Source organism: Amblyomma mixtum, chromosome 3 (genome assembly GCF_055824585.1).
Source record: "Amblyomma mixtum isolate Tamu chromosome 3, ASM5582458v1, whole genome shotgun sequence".
In the NCBI taxonomy this organism is placed as follows: domain Eukaryota; kingdom Metazoa; phylum Arthropoda; class Arachnida; order Ixodida; family Ixodidae; genus Amblyomma; species Amblyomma mixtum.
In genome coordinates, this window is record NC_143014.1 from 400648074 (window position 1) to 400655146 (window position 7073).

Consider the following 7073-nt stretch of genomic DNA (forward strand, 5'->3'; position numbering starts at 1 on the left):
GGTCGTGGGTTCGGATCCCACCGGCGGCAGTGGTTGTTTTTTCTTCTGCTTTTCTAATCAATTAGCTTTAAGCGATAACATGTTCAGTAATATTCTAAATTGATCAACACCACAAAATAAATAAATTAATTAAAAAATCCCCTGTGCCCCTTGGTTTCTGTGGCTGTTGGCTTCTTTCATATTTATAACGAGCCCCTCACTCCCCTTCCCCTGTTTGCTTAATTGCTTAGCGAGGGCCTCGGTTCTAGCAGCCTTGACTCCATAGGAAGCATAAGAGGGTTCTCACGCAGCTTCCACCCTCTCCGTTCGATGACGTTCCACGTCACTACCTGCGGTAACTCAGGACGTTCTACGTCCGCCGCTTATGAACGCGGGTGGCGCTGATGAACACTCTCAAGGTTAGGTTACTTGTAAACATAAATACCCCCGAAAGCAGAAGATTTGACAGCCGTCGCTGTAGCTCAGAGGTAGAGCACCGGACGCGTAATTCGGAGGTCGTGGGTTCGGATCCCACCGGCGGCAGTGGCTGTTTTTTCTTCTGCTCTTCTAATCAATTAGCTTTAAGCGATAACATGTTCAGTAATATTCAAAATTGATCAACACCACAAAATAAATAAATTAATTAAAAAATCCCCTGTGCCCCTTGGTTTCTGTGGCTGTTGGCTTCTTTCATATTTATAACGAGCCCCTCATTCCCCTTCCCTTGTTTGCTTAATTGCTTAGCGAGGGCCTCGGTTCTAGCAGCCTTGACTCCATAGGAAGCACAAGAGGGTTCTCACGCAGCTTCCACCCTCTCCGTTCGATGACGTTCCACGTCACTACCTGCGGTAACTCAGGACGTTCTACGTCCGCCGCTTATGAACGCGGGTGGCGCTGATGAACACTCTCAAGGTTAGGTTACTTGTAAACATAAATACCCCCGAAAGCAGAAGATTTGACAGCCGTCGCCGTAGCTCAGAGGTAGAGCACCGGACGCGTAATTCGGAGGTCGTGGGTTCGGATCCCACCGGCGGCAGTGGTTGTTTTTTCTTCTGCTTTTCTAATCAATTAGCTTTAAGCGATAACATGTTCAGTAATATTCTAAATTGATCAACACCACAAAATAAATAAATTAATTAAAAAATCCCCTGTGCCCCTTGGTTTCTGTGGCTGTTGGCTTCTTTCATATTTATAACGAGCCCCTCATTCCCCTTCCCTTGTTTGCTTAATTGCTTAGCGAGGGCCTCGGTTCTAGCAGCCTTGACTCCATAGGAAGCACAAGAGGGTTCTCACGCAGCTTCCACCCTCTCCGTTCGATGACGTTCCACGTCACTACCTGCGGTAACTCAGGACGTTCTACGTCCGCCGCTTATGAACGCGGGTGGCGCTGATGAACACTCTCAAGGTTAGGTTACTTGTAAACATAAATACCCCCGAAAGCAGAAGATTTGACAGCCGTCGCCGTAGCTCAGAGGTAGAGCACCGGACGCGTAATTCGGAGGTCGTGGGTTCGGATCCCACCGGCGGCAGTGGTTGTTTTTTCTTCTGCTTTTCTAATCAATTAGCTTTAAGCGATAACATGTTCAGTAATATTCTAAATTGATCAACACCACAAAATAAATAAATTAATTAAAAAATCCCCTGTGTCCCTTGGTTTCTGTGGCTGTTGGCTTCTTTCATATTTATAACGAGCCCCTCATTCCCCTTCCCTTGTTTGCTTAATTGCTTAGCGAGGGCCTCGGTTCTAGCAGCCTTGACTCCATAGGAAGCATAAGAGGGTTCTCACGCAGCTTCCACCCTCTCCGTTCGATGACGTTCCACGTCACTACCTGCGGTAACTCAGGACGTTCTACGTCCGCCGCTTATGAACGCGGGTGGCGCTGATGAACACTCTCAAGGTTAGGTTACTTGTAAACATAAATACCCCCGAAAGCAGAAGATTTGACAGCCGTCGCCGTAGCTCAGAGGTAGAGCACCGGACGCGTAATTCGGAGGTCGTGGGTTCGGATCCCACCGGCGGCAGTGGTTGTTTTTCTTCTCCTTTTCTAATCATTTAGCTTTAAGCGATAACATGTTCAGTAATATTCTAAATTGATCAACACCACAAAATAAATAAATTAATTAAAAAATCCCCTGTGCCCCTTGGTTTTTGTGGCTGTTGGCTTCTTTCATATTTATAACGAGCCCCTCATGCCCCTTCCCTTGTTTGCTTAATTGCTTAGCGAGGGCCTCGGTTCTAGCAGCCTTGACTCCATAGGAAGCATAAGAGGGTTCTCACGCAGCTTCCACCCTCTCCGTTCGATGACGTTCCACGTCACTACCTGCGGTAACTCAGGACGTTCTACGTCCGCCGCTTATGAACGCGGGTGGCGCTGATGAACACTCTCAAGGTTAGGTTACTTGTAAACATAAATACCCCCGAAAGCAGAAGATTTGACAGCCGTCGCCGTAGCTGAGAGGTAGAGCAGCGGACGCGTAATTCGGAGGTCGTGGGTTCGGATCCCACCGGCGGCAGTGGTTGTTTTTTCTTCTGCTTTTCTAATCAATTAGCTTTAAGCGATAACATGTTCAGTAATATTCTAAATTGATCAACACCACAAAATAAATAAATTAATTAAAAAATCCCCTGTGCCCCTTGGTTTCTGTGGCTGTTGGCTTCTTTCATATTTATAACGAGCCCCTCATTCCCCTTCCCTTGTTTGCTTAAGGCAACAAAAGGAATTTGTATCTCAGTTAGTAGTATCCTTGCCTGTGTTTTGAGGATCACGGTCTCGGCTTTGACCGTTTTGATGCATGGCTTGCAGACGCATCTACTGGTGAGAATGCTATGGCCTTCCAAAGCTTCCTTGTCCTTAAGTTGCTGCTGAGTAACAAAACTAGTTCTCCGAACTAGAAATTCATGACTGCGGACGACGTCGATGGTCGGCCACGTGTCCAAATCCATAGTGCAGTCGTCGGCGCGTAGTGCGAGTCCACGCTGCATTGCTTTGCGTGCAGATCGTACCACGCCCGATCTTTTGGGCACAGCTGCACACAACAATCGGAATCACAAACTGCTGACATCTTCCATGCGCGTCGGGGTGGTACATGAGCAACCCCGTGTTTGTTTGGTTGACTGTCGAAGACGACGCGGCTCTCGGTCAGTTCACTGCAGCCTGCCTGTGCGGCGTCGACTTCTGTCTAGGACGGCAAGATGGCGTATTACCCAGAATGCATAGAGCCGCAGGCGTTCCTGCAAGCTCCCTATATCAAGAACATTCCACTTCCATTCCCGCTCCGGACTTCTAGAATGTATTCTGTACAGAAATCTGATATTTGATGAAGGCTGCCGGCATGTACACAGAACGCGGGCTGCTAATGGGGCAGGTAGGAAAGCGTGGGGCTTTCAGCGACACCCACATGAAAAACACCAACCGAGCGATGTGAAAGAGGACAGATGTACTCACGTAGGGTCTCCCCTGAGTTGCGTCGTTGGCGTCGCGGTCCTACTTGGTCGTTCAAGTGGCCGCTGCAGAGCGAAGCAGAATAGCTTGAGTTGGCTGCTTGTGGAGCGTCTAGACAAGTCGTGAGAGAGAAAAAGTTCACTTTTTGACTGCTGCTTGATACCAAGCGCAAGGAACAAGAACCAACACTGCGGGGCGCGTGTTCGGCCACACCTCATTTGGCGGACGTAAACAGGGTAGGAACAGCTGGTACACTTTGATAAACAGAGCGAACACGACGGGCTTATGAACAGGTAGACGCAAGAAACACAGAGTTCGACCAAACCATTTGCTTCGTGTCGTCTGGAAATTGGCGCTGAAAACACAGCTAACACGCGACCCGGGCGCAAAAGTTAGGACGCGTGCAATGGGTAAAAGACTCACACTGGTTCTCCGTAGAGTCAAGTCTTCAGCGTTCAAGTCCAGGTTGGTCATTCAGTGTACAACTGCGTCACTAAGCAGCCAGTGTAGCTGCTATACACACCGTCGCATCCGTTTAAAATCTCGCTGGTTCTCTGTTCCGCCCCGTACTGTTTGTATGAGCACCAAGCCCCCGCTCTCTAAAGTTTTTATTGTGGCGCCATCTAGTGGCAACCATGAGGAACGAGGCTGCGCACTGTAGTTGCTTTGCACCCACTTTTTTTTTATTGAATACTGCATACCTCATTTTGGTAGCCAAGGCAGGAGCGGGTGTATGACGTGTACAAATTCATGGTCTACAACAGATAAAAAACAAGGAAATAAAGCAAATGAGCATACACTCAAATTTCTGCAGAAGAAACCAGCCCACAAACAAAAATAAAAAAACGTCGCTTTTACATGCAGCGCAGAAAGCATGAAGAACATACTCTGCGAGAATGAAACCAAGTACTTAAATCTTCCTGGCTTGATCTGACTGCAGATAAAAATGCTTCGGGTGATGACAGGGTAGCCATACCGCGAGGAACAATTCTAACAGGCTACTTGGAAAGAACGATATTTTGTATGCATTGGTTGTGCGCTGAGGGATTGCAGTTGTTTGTCATGTTTCTGCCCGCGTTGTATTATGCTCCATACAAGCCTGAAATTCTTTTTCTGTGAGATAATTGATGAAGCCGAAGAGCAATATCAAACCATGCATTTTTCGACGAGATTCTTTCGCGCCTACAGCCGAGCACCATAACCTTTGCGCCACCGCGAAACACACGCACGCGCGCACGCGCGCGCACACACACACACACACACACACACACACACACACACACACACACACACACACACACACACACACACACACACACACACACACACACACACACACACACACACACACACACACACACACACACACACACACACACACACACACACACACACACACACACACACACACACACACACACACACACACACACACACACACACACACACACACACACACACACACACACACACACACACACACACACACACACACACACACACACACACACACACACACACACACACACACACACACACACACACACACACACACACACACACACACACACACACACACACACACACACACACACACACACACACACACACACACACACACACACACACACACACACACACACACACACACACACACACACACACACACACACACACACACACACACACACACACACACACACACACACACACACACACACACACACACACACACACACACACACACACACACACACACACACACACACACACACACACACACACACACACACACACACACACACACACACACACACACACACACACACACACACACACACACACACACACACACACACACACACACACACACACACACACACACACACACACACACACACACACACACACACACACACACACACACACACACACACACACACACACACACACACACACACACACACACACACACACACACACACACACACACACACACACACACACACACACACACACACACACACACACACACACACACACACACACACACACACACACACACACACACACACACACACACACACACACACACACACACACACACACACACACACACACACACACACACACACACACACACACACACACACACACACACACACACACACACACACACACACACACACACACACACACACACACACACACACACACACACACACACACACACACACACACACACACACACACACACACACACACACACACACACACACACACACACACACACACACACACACACACACACACACACACACACACACACACACACACACACACACACACACACACACACACACACACACACACACACACACACACACACACACACACACACACACACACACACACACACACACACACACACACACACACACACACACACACACACACACACACACACACACACACACACACACACACACGCACACGCACACGCACACGCACACGCACACGCACACGCACGCGCGCGCACGCGCACGCGCACGCGCACGCGCACGCACGCGCGCACGCACACGCACGCACACACACGCGCGCACACACACGCGCGCACACACACGCGCGCACACGCACGCGCGCACACGCACGCGCGCGCACGCGCGCACGCGCACACGCGCACACGCGCACACGCGCACACGCGCACGCACGCACGCACACGCGCACACTCACACCGCCAGCTTCTCTTGTAATGGTACTAGTAAAGCTTTCGCATTGAAAGTGCGTTGCACTCCTAACCAATCAACCCTAAAAAAGGTGCCAAGGCAGCATCGAGCGGCAGTCCTATCATAGAAATTTGGTGGGAGTGTTAGTCTTTTTTTTTAATTCAGTTCTTGACCAAGAAGATCTGTCCCGAAATGTTCTCGTTCTTGTGCTTACAAGTACCGTAAAGTGCGCAATAAAAATGAACAACATTTTGTTGCGAGAGCTGCACTACACTACCAGGTCGGGCGTTTCGCCATGAGCCTGGGAGGCCGATATTGCGCATGCGCTAAACCATAGAGGAGCAGCAGGAACGCGGCGCATGACGTCATAGTTCGCCGCCGCCCCCGCTGCCGCGCCAGGAGCCGTGCCGGCCCACCGCGCGTGAATGCACAGCGGATAAGCCTGAGCAAAGACAAGAACGTCTTTCCAAGCGCAGACCCCAAGGTAGCTCTCGCTACGTGTATCCTGGCGTAGCTGAGCTAAGCCACTACCATTTTTTTTCTCTGTTTGACTTGCGCAGAGAATGCAGTTTGTGGAAAAACAAAGAAATAAACTGGTGCCGTAACGGAGGGCTTCCGAATATTTTGGATCATGTGGATATTTTTAACGTACACTGATATCGTACCGCCGAAAAGAGATTTTCCATTTCGCCTCCAATTAACCGCACCCGCAAAGGCCGGGATTAAACCCGCATCCTCGGGCTCACCGCCCAAGCATCCTATTCACTGTGCCCTTTTGGGGGGCGTAGGGATTGTAGTACCACCACAGGTATGGCACGACAGGCATTGTGACACTATGAAAAATCCGACAGCGCAATGACCAACGTCTGTTCAAAGTAATTCTCCATCAAAATTCTGAGCAATAAGGCCCATCTCGTTGCTGGCG